General features: G+C 39.6%; 1 long non-coding RNA gene across 2 annotated transcripts in view; it reads right to left on the bottom strand.

Moving 5' to 3' along the window:
* Positions 1 to 339: 339 nt before the first annotated feature.
* Positions 340 to 15,767, bottom strand: part of LOC114230499 (uncharacterized) — a 120,602-nt gene continuing 105,174 nt past the window's right edge. For both annotated transcript variants that reach the window (XR_008557562.1, XR_008557561.1), the window contains exon 3: positions 340 to 485. This is a non-coding gene — a long non-coding RNA (uncharacterized LOC114230499). The remainder of the gene's footprint in view (positions 486 to 15,767) is intronic.

Genomic DNA, 15,767 nt, shown 5'->3' with positions numbered 1-15,767 from the left:
AGTATTTGTAGTTATATGTGTGTCCAAGATAGATAGGCAGAGCCCTGTTGTCAAACATGGCTACTTAATTTCTGTTATTTAAGTTTTTACTTTGTATTTAGGAATGTAATGTATCCCTTACCATGGAAGGGCAAAAGCAGCTTAGCTCCATATAATTTTTAACATGCAACAATGCTTGGGGGGGAGGGGGGGGGAGGAGGGGAGAGATAGCTTATCTACACTTACGTAAATTATAGTACTAAAGAATACTTTTAATATTTTCATTAAAACATAATTCTGCTTGTTTCTACATACTTAATAATAGAACACTCAAAGCATCAATATTTCATTGCTTGCCTCCAAAAAACTGTTGACATCCTCTGTGGCCATCTGCCAAAGTGGTCATTCCTTCATACTTGATGGAATTAGAGAAGTATCACGATGCTACGAATTGGTGAAGGAAAATACTCTGTGCTCTGGGCTTCTGGTGTTTTATTTCCTTGGTCCTGTTAAAAAGGGAAGAAGGATGAATTTTCCAATTTTGAACAGAGAGCTGGTTATTTTATATTTCTTAGTTTCATATTTAAGGACATTTTGAGATTTTATGAGGTCTCATTAAGAATCACAGAATTTTAGTCTTACACACAGGACTTGCTAAATTTATGATTGCAGGCACAAAAGAGCTATATCAATTAGATGATTCAATCCCCACATTTTACACTACAGGAAACGGAAATCCAGAGAGGTTAAACAACTCAACTAATGGTACAACCAATTGGTGGCAGAGCCAGCATGAGAAACCAGTTCTTACTACTCCTAGTTCAAGGTTCTTTCCTCCAGTTGTTTCCCTGGGAGGGAAATTGGGAAAAGCATCATCATTTCCAAGTTAATTTCTCAGACCTAAAGCTTAGAGGAAAATCTAGAACAAGAAACAACAAACATGATAGTTTATTATTTAGATTACTAATTCAAAACATGGCACTTGTTCAATGGACATCTAAGAGAGACTATTTTATTACAGTATGATCATCATTTTATTAAAAATGACCATTTATTATTAAATTTCTGAATTTCAGCCAGAGTCATAATTATTTATTTTTCCTAGCCCTTACTACTGCAACATAGCAAAGAGTGATATTTTTATTATCTGCAGAGCAACAGACTGAAATTTTTAAAAAGAAAATTGGATTTTAGACACACCCTTGGTTAAAACTCTTCAAAGATATCCCAAAACATTTAAGATAAAATCCAAATCTTGAGGAGAACCAAGATGGTGGTGTAGGTAAACACCTGTACTCACCAGCTTCCACAACCACATCAAAATAACAACTAAAAAAATACAAACCACCATCATTCAGAACCACCTGAAACTGACTTTGGCTGACCAGTGCAGGCATGTGTGATCCAAACTTGATCAACCAAGTGTCTGTTTAATACTCTGGAATTTAGACACATGACTGGGAACCCCATTAATGGCTCTACTCTGGAGAAAGCTGAAATCCCAGAGCTACCTTTGTTCCTTTCCTTCCCACCTATCAATTCCATGAGATACTTCAGTCACTTTCCAGATGAATGCCATCTATATATATAAAAAGCCAGCAACCGTACTGGCCATAACGACCATAACGACCAGTCGCTATGATGCCCACCGTGGCCAGCAAACCAGCCTGGTCAGGGGGTGAGGCTGGCTGGCCAACCTCACGGTCCCTCCCCCCTACCTGCCTGCCCCTGATCAGACTCTCCCACCCTGATCAAAAGTGGGTCTCCGGCCAAACGTCCCCTCCCTTCCCCCAGGCCAGCCCGCCCCACCATGACAGGCCCGCAGGCCCTCCTCCCCCGGCCAGCACGCCCCTGATTGCAACCCCCACCCCAATAGGGGGCGGGGCTGGGTGGCTAACCTACTGTAGCACCTTCCCCGGGCCACCCCACCCCTGATCGCACCCCCCATCCCAATAGGGGGTGGGGCTAGGTGGCCAACCTCCTGCAGCCCCTCTCCCCAGCCACCCGTGATTGCCCCCCGCAATAGGCGGTGGGGCCAGCCTACCAACCTCCTGCAGGCCCTACCCCCACCTGGCCCCACCCAAAATCGGCCCCTCCACCCCATCAGGGGCAGGGCTGGCCAGCCAACCACCCATGGACCCTCCCCCAATTGGCACCCCTTACCCCATTCAGGGGCGGGGCCAGCCGGCCCACCACCCACAGCCCCTCCCCATGGCTGGCCCCACCCCAAATCGGCCCCCCAACCCCAATCAGGGGCGGGGCCAGCCGGCTAACCTCCCACCATCTCCTCCTCCCAACAGGCCCAACCCGATTGGGGCCAGGCCAGCTGGACCCCACCTGTGCACAAATTGGTGCACTGGGCCTCTAGTATATGAATAAGCTTACAAAAATCTTGTTGCAAACAAAAGAAATTTAACCAAAATAGGCTTTAACAAAACACCCAATGTTCTTTTCGTTATAATTTCAAAGTACAGAAAAGGATATCTTAAAGAGACTAAATAAAGCTTTCTTTTGTTTTTTATTCTATCAAAGTAATTTTATAAATTGTAGTTAGGGATTGTGTGTCCTCTGGTACTACTTAAAATTTTTCCAAATTTTAAAAATAAGAGTCCATTGATCCTAGAGTCTGTGGCTAGAACTATATTTTAGTAGAGGTAAAAAGATTTCCTTTGTAATTTTACTTATTTTATGTATTTAAAAACATTTTATGTAGAATGAGCTTTCTATATTTCTTTTGCTAAGGCAAAAAAAAGGGAACATACGAAATTATTTGTGTCACTGATTCACTCAGATCCACTTATGAAACCCAAACATATTCCCATACATTGTTTTGGGTACTGAGGAGAGAGCAGGGACAAAACAGATAAAGTCTCTGTCCTCCTAGAGTAGCAATAAGAGAATACATGGAATATAATTTGAAAATTTCATAGTACTTTAGTAATGAACTTGGTACATGTATATACAATGCAGAGATAAAAGTAGCTTAAAAGTGTGAGCATATGGAGATAAAAATCCTAGAAAAAGTTTATGTGCAAATCCTTAACCATTACCTAATCTTTAAGAGGGATATATCAGAATACATAGGGAGCCATGCCAGAAGTCACGTTAATATAAGAATAATAATAAAGTGCAACTATCACCACAAAGGCAATACTTAGGTTACACTCTTTACCACTGATTTCATATCTATTATTACAATATAGCCTCTTAATACTTCTTCCAGATGAGCAGGATAGACAATGGAACCTTAGAAGTTTGACAAACTTGACCACTTTGAGTAGAAGCAGAATCAGCTACAGCCTGGTTTCCAAGTTTTCCAGTTTTACTTCCATCATACCACACTACATCATCTAACAAAAGACAGTTTCTTAACAGACAGTCTAAAAATTCCTTTTAATTTACTTCTGTGAACTACAAATGAAATGGGAAAAAGAAGCAATACTATTGGTGATACATCAGTAAGAATTCTGGGATAGACTTGGCTATGGAGGAGTTTAAGAATGTGTTATTAAAGCATATTTTCCCAACCAATGAGGTTGGCAAACTTTAGCCGGCATAACAAACCCAATCCGCCATCTGTTTTGTATGGCCCTTCACACAAGAATGGTATTTCTAAATGGTTTAAAGAGCATTTTGTCACCTGGAAGTTATATAAAATTAAGTTTCAGTGTCCATAAATAAAGCTGAACCACAGCCACACTCACTTGTTCATGTATTGCCTCTGACTATTTTCACACTCCAACAGCAGAGTCGAAGAGTTCCACAGAGACCTGCCAGCCAGAGGAACCTAAAATATTTACTATCTGAGCTTTTCAGGAAAAAGTTCGTTGATCGTTGATCTAGAACAGCAATTTTCAACTGGTGCGCCACAAGATTTTTTAAAACATGCAATACCTGACTATTTAGTCAGGGTCACTCACCTCTTTTCTTTCAGATTGTCAAATAAAAAAATGACAACAGCTAACACAATAGCCATCTGGTGTGAATGAATCAAAATTATATTTTTCTTTTTTTTTTGGTCAGATTGGCAAAAAATAGAAGGTATTTTTTGTTGTGCTACAGAATTTTAGTAATTAGTTTATGTGTGCCATGAGTTAAAAAGGTTAAAAATCGCTGATCTAGAAGGTCACAGATTTCCAAAGAGTTTATAATGCTAAAAGCAATAATGACATCTGTTTAAACTAGTAATTAAATAAATTTAATAACTGGACAGTTAAATAAATATTTCTACCCCTTAAAATGGAATGACTTGGGAGCACCTGAGGTCTGAGTGACTACCTTGGGGGCCTGAGAAGCATGCTTACATATCTCAGCACTCAGTCAGCTTATCACTTAAATTATCTCTTTGTGTTTAAATTACCTTATGGGGTTTGTGATTATTATAGAGGTTCTAAATTTCTTCAATATCAGTCCAACATTTTGAAATTTACTGTTACATAGATTGCTAGCTAATGACAGCAAGCACAAAAGCAACTTCTGGTGACATATAATTGAGTAGCATAAAAATCCTACAAAGCCTATAAATTTGCCTTAAGATAACCATCATTAAGTCTAAAAGTTGCATTTAGTTAATCAAAAGGAACCCCCAGAAGTCTCAAATACTTTAAAACTCAGTATTAAAAAAATATGATTTTCATATCCACAATTTTTCTTGAACAAAATTATCTCTTATTTAGAAATTAAATGCAGCTACTTTCAAAAGCATCTTATATAATAAAAGCCTAATATGTTAAGTACCCAGTCAACCAGTTGGCTGTTCAACCAATCAAAGCGTAATATGCTAATGATATGCTAAGGCCTCTCAACTGCTTGCTATGACGTGCACTGACCACCAGGGGGCAGATAGTCGACCGGTTGACCAGTCGCTATGATGTGCACTGACCACCAGTGGGCAGAAGCTTCGACTGGTAGGTTAGCTTGCTGCTGGGGTCTGGCCGATCGGGACTGAGTGAGATGGGCTGGACACACTCTGGAGCCCTCCTGAGGTCCCTCCCTGGCTGGCCAACCTCCCGTGTCTCTCTCTGGATCGTGCACCAGTGGGGTCCCTCGGCCTGGCCTGCACCCTCTTGCAATCTGGGACCCTTCCAGAGATGTCGGAGAGCCGGTTTTGGCCTATCTCGCAGGCCAGGCTGAGGGACCCCACTGGTGCATGAATTCGTGCACCAGGCTTCTAGTAAAATACAAAAAACTCTGAAACATAAGATCACAAAAGCAGTTTTGAACCTACTTTTGATGCTGTAACTTAGTTACTTTTCAAGATACATTTAAATACTCATTAGGCCTCCAAGTAAAATATTATTTGAAATATTGTTAAAATTTTATATTTACTGTTGTCATACTGTCCCACCCTAAATTTAAATTAATTAATTTTTACAGTAGGTCACTTGCTAAAAGTAAAAAAAAGTTGAATATCTTTATTATGCTTAATAAATATTGATTTATATTTTAAATAAACTTTATGATTCATTTTTTTCCCTTTTATAACTCAACCATTCTTTCAAGGAAGATTAAAAATAGCTACATCATTCTATTTATTCTCTGTGATATAGCTGCTCCAAACCAAGCTACTCTGTGATTTGGAAGCCAAAGTCTACCTTTAATCAGAACAAATTTTTAAGATCATCTTTTACTATTGCTTTAATTGACATTTTTTCATTTATCTGTTAGGAATATGCCTAAGCCTCATACTGAAACTTTCTTGTTTATTCCCATATGTTTCATCTTCTCTTACATCATTTTAATTTTTCTTTGCATTCTGAGAAAAATTTCTAATATTTCCCCCCCTCTACTTCACTAAGCTGATTTCCTGCAGGTCAATTCTGTTTTTACTGACAAGAGCTGAGAATTAAAATTTATTTTTGTAATTGTAATTTTATCCATTTTTAACCTTATTTACCTCATCCTTAAATTTATCCTGGTGTTTTTTAATTTTATCTGCTCTCTCTTATGGACACCTGCTTCTGTTTCAAATAGCCATGTCTACTTGGGATCTTAATCAGTTTTCTAAATATTTATCTTTTTGCAAAGTCATTTCTCTGAATGTTCACTATAAAGGTCTCATTATCCTTAATTTGTAATCTTCTTTTATAAACTTCATGTTCTTATTTAATTATTTTTTAAATCCTCACCCCAGGACATGCTTATTGATTTTAGAGAGAGGGGAAGGGGAGGGGGGGAGGAGGAGGAGGGAGAGGAAGGAGGATTAGGAGGAGGAAGAAGCAGGAGGAGGAGGAGGAGGAAGAAGGAGGAGGAGGAGGAGGGAGAGGAAGAAGGAGGAGGAGAAAGAGGAAGAGGAAGAGGAGGAGAAAGAGGAAGAGAGGAGGAGGAGGAAGAGGAAGAAGGAGGAGGAGAAAGAGGAAGAGGAAGAGGAGGAGAAAGAGGAAGAGGAGGAGGAGGAGGAAGAGGAAGAGGAGGAGGAGGAGAGAGAGGAGGAGGAGAGGAGAAGGAGGAGGGAGGAGGAGGAGGAGGAGTAGGGAGAAGGAGGAGGAGGAGAAAAACGTTGATGTGAGAGAGAAACATCATTGGTTGCCTCCAGTACATACCCTGACAAATGATTGAATCCACAACTTAGGTATGCACTCTGACTGGAAATCGAGCCCTCAACCTTTCAGTGTATGGGACAACACTCCAATCAACTGAGCCACTCCAGCCAGGGCTGTGATTCAGTTTTTAACAATAGCCTTCCAACATTTTTGTAACTTAAAAACAATGACATCCTTTTGAACATTTTTAGGTTTGCCTATTTAAAAAATGTTGAGAAACGCTATACTAAATAGAAAAAAATAAGTTATAATATTTATCCATTCAGGTCATTCATTATTTCTTTAGCAAACAGATGAGTACAAACTCTTTGCCAGCCACTGTAGAAAAAAGCCAAGAGATAAATGATAGTATTTACTTTCAAGGAGATTACAGACCAGTGGCTGGAAAAAAGACAAGTATTCAGATTGTTAAAATATAGTTTAATGACATCTTCAATGGATGCAAATAAAGCTGATCACAGATGTAAATAAGGTGCTACATTGTAATCTAGAACAAAAATGAACTCAGTTCCAAATGGTGAGAACAGAAAAGGAAGAATAAATGAGAGGATTAATAATAGAATCCATTGGGCATACTGACCAATTTGATGAGAGAAGACAAATATTTAAAATTATTGTCAATAAGGAGGAGGAACCAAGATGGCAGCAAAGTTAAACAACTAAACTGCTGCCTCGCACAACAATTTCAAAAATACAACTAAAAAACAAAACGTCTACCACCCAGAACCATGGGAAAACTGGCTGAGTGGTAGATTTACAACTAAGAAGAGAAGGGAGCGCAAACGCTGAAGAGCTGAGGTATGGAGGCGTGCGTGAAGCGGGCTGGCGGCGGGCGAATGGGTACGCGGCTTTTCTTCAAACCGAAGGGAGACAAACTCCTGATCACTCTGAACTCCAGTTTCTGGGGACACACAGGGGACCCAGACGCCTACGGGGAGAAGCTGGACTCTCGGCCATCGATCGGAGAGTGAGAGTGACTTTTCTTCAGAGGTGTGCCCAGCAATCAGGGTTTGCTGCGCTGGAGCACGGGACACGGGGACCTGGAAACGCGGAAAGGCAGAGACGACTGAAGGCAGCCATGGCCGTTGGCCACGCCCCAGCCTAGTGACGCCCTGAGATCCCGCCCCGCACATTCTACAAACCCGCCCAGGCTCAACACAGTGGCTTTTACATATAAATGGCCTGTTCTGCGGCAGCTCAACCAAATTAACTGCAGCTCCAGTCAGACTGCTCCAAAACTGCCCAAGCAAAGAGGAGAAAACTGTAGCTCTTGCTGTAGCTCCTGCTGGGAGGCCTCAGACCTGCACCCCATTGGAGATCCAGACACTAGGGTATGTAGTGGTCGGTGTGGACGACACCAAATTACAACCACTCTCATAAGGGGCAGACTCAGTGAGCACCAAAGCCCTACTGTGTCTCCAGCACAGCAATTCTTCCGTTATAGACACAGCAGGTCTTCACAGCCAAATGGCCTGGAGGTCAATTCCTCCCAGTGTACCAACAGCAATCAAGGCTTTTAACTACACCAAGACATTCCACTCAGCCCACAAAGGGGCGTAACAAGAGTGACCACCTAGAGTGATTGGGGAAGCTGAGCTACCGGCCCCTATAGGTCACTGACCACAGAAAGCCACTCCATCAACACAGGGAGGCAGCCAAAATGCGGAGACAACGAAGTATGTCACGAGTAGGAGAGATGGAGGAAAGCAAACTAATGGACCACACAGTGTTCAGAACCATATTTATAAGGTTACTCAAGAATCTTCTAAAAACCGCTGAGAAACTTGAAGAGACCTTCAAGGACCTTAATGAGAATACCAAAAAAATGGAAAAGGACCAGTCAGAAATTATGCATACACTGTCTGAAATAAAGACTATACAGACACTCAACTGTAGACTACGGTACCCGAAGAGTCAAACCAAAGATCTGGAATATGAGGAAGAAAAAAACACCCAACCAGAGAGGCGGAAAGAAAGAAGAATCCAAAAGAGTGAGGATAGCATAAGGAGCCCCTGGGATGGCTTTAAGCGTATCAATATCTGAATTTTTGGGGTGCCAGAAGAAGAAGAGAGAGCAAGATACTGAAAACCTATTTGAAGAAATAATGACTGGAAACTTCCCCCACCTGGTGAAAGAAATAGACTTACAAGTCCAGGAAGCGCACAGAACCCCAAACAAGAGGAATCCAAAGAGGACAACACCAAGACACATAATAATTAAAATGCCAAGGGCAAAAGACAAAGAGAGAATCTTATAAGCAGCAAGAGAAAAACAGTTAGTTACCTACAAGGGAGCACCCATACTACTGTCAGCTGATTTCTCAACAGAAACTATGCAGGCCAGATGGGAATGGCAAGAAATATTCAAAGTGATGAATAGCAAGAACCTACAACCAAGATTACTCTACCCAGCAAAGTTATCATTCAGAATTGAAGGGCAGATAAAGAGCTTCACAGATAAGAAAAAGCTAAAGGAGTTCATCACCACCAAACCAGTATTATACGAAATGCTGAAAGGTATTCTTTAAAAAGAGGAAAAAGAAGAAAAAGGTAAAGATAAAAATTATGAACAACAAATACATATCTATCAACAAGTGATCCTAAAAATCAAGTGAATTAAAAATCTGAGGAACAGAATAAACTGGTGAACATAATAGAATCAGAGGCATAGAATGGGAGTGGATTGATAATTCTCAGGAGGAAAGGGGTGTCTGTGTGGGGGGTATGGGAAGAGACTGGACAAAAATCATACACCTATGGATAAGGACAATGGGGGTGGGGGAGGTAAGGGCAGGGGGGGTGGGAACCAGGTGGTGGGGAGATATGGGGGAAAAAGGAGAAACAATTGTAATAATCTGAACAATAAAGATTTATTAAAAAATATTGTCAATAAGGGTGTCCTTTTGTTAGAGATATAAGGAGAAGGTAGGGAGGGTCTAGAGAGGTACCATGATTGATTTATTTTTAAAGTAATTTGTGTTTATTCAAGTAATTCATGATTGTGGTATGATTCAAAGAGCATAGAAGAGTGAAAAAGTGTAAATAAAACTACTATCTCTTCTCTCCATGGAAAAAACACCATCAATTTCTTGCATGTCTCATTCCATAAATTTTATACACCTTTTTAAAGGAACTCTTGGGGACAAATATATTTAGGAATTTGGGGTTTTTCAGATTTAGAAAGGTAACTAGATAAACTGCATGGACTGGAATATGAGGAAGAAAAAAACACCCATGGACTGCAGTTTATCTAATACCAGCCAGTGGTGTCTAGGCAACAGCTCATAATCAAATATACTAATTTTTTCTGTAATGAATAGTCACACTTTGATTTACACATAGATTAGAAATAATTTCATATATTCATAAATAGCTTTTATTTTTTTCCTCAGAGGATGTCATTCTCTCCTAGCTTTACTGAGATATAATTGACATATAACATTAGGAAATCTAAGGTATACAACATGGTGATCTGATACATGTTTATATTGCAAAATGATTATTGCAGTAAGGTTATTTAACACATTTGTCACCTCACCTAATTACAATTTATGTGTATGTGCTGTGAAAACACATAATATTGTTAACTGTAGGCTGGCAGAATGCTGAATATTAGATCCCAAGAACTTATTTATTTTATAACTGGAAGTTTGTACCCTTTTACCAAAATCTTCCCATTTCCCCTACTTCCCAGCCTCTGCAAGTACCATTCTGTTCTGTTTCTAAGAATTTGGCATTTTTTTTTTTTTAAGATTCCACATATATGTGAGATCACACAGTATTTGCCTTTCTCTGTCTCACTTATTTCACTAAGCTTACATGCCCTATAAATGTTGTCACAAATTATAGGATTATTTTTGTTGGCTGAATAATATTAATAAGTATGCATACATAAACAAATTTACATGCATTATATATGATATATATGTGATATGCATATCACATGTTCACATATATATCACATTTCTTTATCCATTCATCTATCAATGGGGGTGCAGGTATCCCTGAAATAGTGATTTCATTTCCTTGTGATATATATACAGAAGTGGGATATATATGCAGCTGTGGTACCATATGGTAGATTTATTTTTAAATTTTTGAGGAACCTCACTGTTTCCCATGGTGGCTGTACCAGTTTACATTGCCACTGACAGGGCACAAGTGTTCCCTTTCCTCCACATCCTCACCAGCACTTATCTCTTTTCTCTTGGCAATAACCAGTTTCCCAGGTGTCAGCTGATACCTCATGGTTTTGAGTTGCATTTCCTTGATGATTAGTGATGCTGGGAACCTCTTCCATTACTGGTTGGCCACCTGTATATGACTTCTGTGGAATAATGTCTATTCAAGTATTTGGCTCATTTTTAAAATCAAACTGTTTTTTGGCTATTGAGTTCATTGAGTTCTTTAATATTTTGGATATCAACTCCTTATCTGATGTGGTCATCAATAGCTTTTATTTATTTATTTATTTTTAAAATATATTTTTATTGATTTCAGAAAGGAAGGGATAGGTGGAGAGAGATAGAATCATCAATGATGAGAGAGAATCATTGATTGGCTGCCTTTCGCACGCCCCCTACTGGGGATCAAGCCCGCAACCCTGGCATGTGCCCTTGACCAGAATCAAACCCCGGACCCTTCAGTCCACAGGCTGACGCTCTATCCACTGAGCCAAACTAGCTAGGGCCATCAATAGCTTTTAAATTCATGATGAAATTGATGTTTCCACATCAGTTTGGTTTTGCTGCAAAAATATATTGAAGGAAAAATAAATTTTTGGATTTCAGAACCCACTGCCTTTTAGAATTGCAATTACAGACCTGTTTTAACTCTACCCATGGAAACAATATATTACCATCTATATATAAATACTATATAAAAGGCTAAAATGCGAAGTGTCCCTCCGATGTCCAACCAGTTGCTATGACGCACACTGACCACCATGGGAAAGATGTTCAATGCAGGAGCTGCCATGACACACACTGGCTATTTACAAAGAAATGGCACCAACAAAGCAACACTCGACTTCCCCCAAGTGGGACACAGGCCCCGCCACCACCCCAAAGCTACAGCCCACCAAATCGCAGCCAACTCTGCTGAGACCCCATGCCATAAAATGCGGCCCACAGCCCAGCCCAGCTCTAAATGGTGGCTGTGGGTGCCGGGTAATGATGTCACGTAGCAATGCCTGGCTTCCTCTCCCTAGTGACCAGCCTCCTTGGAGTTTTTTTAGCCCAGGAACATGACTTGCTTTATATCCAGGTGCAAACATTTACACTTTAACCAAATGTCTGTGAAGTCTTTTCCCGTGCCTCATCTCATTTGATCTTCACAGAAGTCCTGGAGTAGGTAGATAGGAGGCTCGGTAGAGTCCTATTTTCTTTTCCTTAGCTCGAAAATGGAGATTTAGAAAGTTTAGAAACTTGACCCAACTGAAAAGAAGTAAAAAATGGTGGAACTTGAAAATGACTTCAAGTTTTCTCACTGTGCAGAATAGAGTCAAACACTGCTGCAGTTAAATATTTTTCCCTTTGTTCTCCCTGAATAATCTATAATAATAATCTGCTTCATGTTGATATTTACTGCTGTGTTGCTGACAAGTACCTGAAAGAGAAGTTGGGGTGCTTCACTGGGCTGGAAAAAAGTTTAGCTAAATCAGAAAGCAGGTCTAATTAAGCAACTTTATTCTATATCTATAAAAGACTAAGTTGACTTGTGCATGAGTGATACATATAAAGTTCTTGAGGGTGCCAATCGCATGTATGTGTTTCAATCTGTCATTGTCGATTGTGAATTTGGTTGACACTTCTATTATAGAGAAAGGGCAAATAGTGATACTAAAATATTTCTTCTAATTAATTTCCTTTCAATGTGCATGAATCCGAGCACCAGGTCTCTAGTATACTTATAATGATAAATTGTATTCTTTTATGTGTTCACATGCTTCATTATGCATGAAACATAATCTTGTTCTCAGCCATAGTGTTCAAAGTGAAATCCTTAGAGAACATTACATATTTTCTCTCACTTAATACAGATAGTAACTGAGGACCCATTAGTAAAAAGTCTCATCACTGAGTAGTTTCTGGATTTGTGTATATTTCTTAGAAGCAGCTTTAAGAGAATTCAGATAAAGAGATTTCATATAGTGGATCAAGTGAAAACGCTCTATCAGATGGCATGTGGCGTATTCACTCAATGCCTACAACATAAGCCTTTCATTGCTTGCTGATATTTCCCACAATCCCTCTTTGCTTTTCATTATAGGTTATTAATTATTTGTATCTTTTATATTTTTGTTTCATCCTTTGACATTTCTCTTTTGTCATTTGCCACTTTTGCCCCCCCACCCCTGCTTTTTGTGTTCTCTTACCAACTGTGTTCATGAGATGTTCAATGTGGCTGATAATCCATCTAATTCTTCTGTTATTTCATAAGTGTTTGTCTCATGATTTCATAAAGTTCTTATCCTCTAAAACTGTTAAGCATTTTAAGTAAACAAATGCTCAGAACACATATAATTAATATAAACAATTTATATATAATGTATTAAGTTCAAAATAAGTTCCATGTTTATTTTTGAAAACTGTAAAATATAAGCCAAATCGAACATCCTACCTAATAATAGAGTAATATGCAAATTTACCGTACCTTTGCTATGCCCACGATTGGCCAGGAGGCATGGGGGGGCGGGACTCGGGGGGGCCGGGGGGGCCGATTGGGCCGGTGGGATGCTGAGCTTGCGTCACCAGTGGCGGCGCGAGCTCAGCGTCTGCGCCATGGCTGTGCTGCGGCACAGAAGGGGCCTCTGGGGCAGCGAGCCCACATCCCGCCACCGACCATCAAAAGCGGGAGCTGGGTGTCCGCTCTGGCACCAGCGGACAGACATCCAGCTCCTCTGCGATTGAAAGCGAAAGCGGGGGAGCTGGGTGTCTGTCCGCTCCGGCACCAGGCCAAAAGCCTCCGCTGGAGGCTTTTGAAAGGCCTGGTGCACCAGCAGACCCCCTGCCATCAAAAGTGGGGAGCAAGCTGCCAGCAGTGTCCGCGGACCGTGCTAGGCTTTGCGGGGCAGTGGATATGGCCTGGTGGCAGGTTAGGCCTAGGGGACCCTACACGTGCATGATTTAATCATGCACTGGGCCTCTAGTACATAAATAAGGAAGCACTCTGAAATGCTTGCTGTCTTATAGGCATGATTTACCTAGGGTCATTGGATACACATTTATTATCTAGAATGATCATATGAAAACCATGTGCAGCTAAAACTTGGGGAATATATCTAAGTTTTGTATAAATAGAAATAAAAATAAGCATATATGTATCTCCTTTTTTAAAAAAATCATTCAAATGAGAACATTTTCTCCATGTATAATGTCCTGTTATGAGGCATCTTTTCATAATACTACAGAGATCTATTTCTTCAGATCAAATGAGGCCTATATCATGAGACTGAATGTAGCTGCAGAAAAACCCATAATCATACTGACTGGTCTCATTTTTAAATTCATGAAGCACTCAAGTGGGCTCTTCTTGCTCCCAGGCAATCATAGTATATTTCCCTAGTCCATTCATTTTCCCATTTTTCTAGATAATGTTTTCACACTTCCTCTTCCTTGTGTTCTCTCCCTCACATTCCACATCCAGTCTCTCTGGGATCCAGTTGATTTAATTTCAAATTACATCCAAACTCCAACTCTTTCTCACTACTTCCACTGCCATTCCTCAGGTCTAAGGTACCATTATCTCCCAGCTTTTTACCTTTGCTCCCTCTCAGCCTGTTTGTAGTAACATCAGCTTAAGCTTTTACAAATTTATCAGATATTGTCATTCCTCTGCTAAGACAAACTCAAATGGACCTCATTTATCTTTCTGACCCCATCTCTCTACCACTATCCCTCTTGCTCTGCTCAAACCACACTGTCTACTACCCTTTTGCTTAACATCTGATGTGACATGTTACTTAGAACACTCATTCCTTCGACATCCGCATGACTAAATCCCTGGATTCATGCTTTTATTTAAATTTGCTCTTTTCGGATGAGACCTACCTGCTAATCGTATTTAATAAATTATAACATTTCCTCCTAATCTCAATGATGCTGCTTTGAGATAAGTTATTCTGTTTTATAAAATGTTTTTCTTTACAGAACTTTTATCTTCTGATATTAAGTATTATAATGGTTAATTTTTGTCTGTCTTCCACCATTAGAATGTAAGCTCCATAAGGATTGGAATTTTTGTCATGGATCCCATGCACCTGAAACAAAGCAGTGCCTGGTACAAAGTAGCCCTCAATCAATATATCATAAAGAAATAAAATTTATTCATTTAGTTAAAAAGTTAATATACATACTTATTTTAGTAAGTTTTAAGCTTAGAGAATTTTATGGTTCAATTTCCCTCTCCTGTCTCCATCTATCCAGTTTCTCCTATTCCTTCCAATAAAACAAAGGCATTTGTATTATTTCTTTGTATATACTTGATATTTTTTTGCATAAGTAATCATATGTAAATGAACATGTTTTTCCTCATTATCCTTGAATCACAAAGATAGCAACCTATACATACCGTTCTGCATTTGTACATTGTAATTTTAAAAGATTTTTCTTTATTAGAAACTAGAGGCCCAGTGCACAAATTTGTGAACATTGAAAGGAAATTAATTAGAAGAAATATTTAATATCGCTATTTGCCCTTTCTCTATAATAGAAGTGTCAAACAAATTCACAATCGACAATGACAGATCGAAATACACACGTGCGAATGGCTCCAGCGAGAGCTTTATGTATATAAACTTGCTTAATTAGACCTACTTTCTGATTTAGCTAAACTTTTTCCAGCCCAGTGAAGCACCCCAACTTCTCTTTCAGGTACTTGTCAGCAACACAGCAGTAAATATCAACATGAAGCAGATTATTATTATAGATTATGCAGGGAGAACAAAGGGAAAAATATTTAACTGCAGCAGTGTTTGACTCTATTCTGCGCAGTGAGAAAACTTGAAGTCATTTTCAAGTTCCACCATTTTTTACTTCTTTTCAGTTGGGTCAAGTTTCTAAACTTTCTAAATCTCCATTTTCGAGCTAAGGAAAAGAAAATAGGATTCTACCGAGTCTCCTAGCTACCTACTCCAGGAATTATGTGAAGATCAAATGAGATGAGGCACGGGAAAACACTTCACAGACATTTGGTTAAAGTGTAAATGTTTGCACCTGGATATAAAGCAACTTTACACTTGGTTAA

This window comes from Eptesicus fuscus, chromosome 11 (genome assembly GCF_027574615.1).
Source record: "Eptesicus fuscus isolate TK198812 chromosome 11, DD_ASM_mEF_20220401, whole genome shotgun sequence".
NCBI lineage: Eukaryota > Metazoa > Chordata > Mammalia > Chiroptera > Vespertilionidae > Eptesicus > Eptesicus fuscus.
Note: the sequence above shows the minus strand (reverse complement) of the source record. Positions and strands in the feature narration are given on the sequence as shown.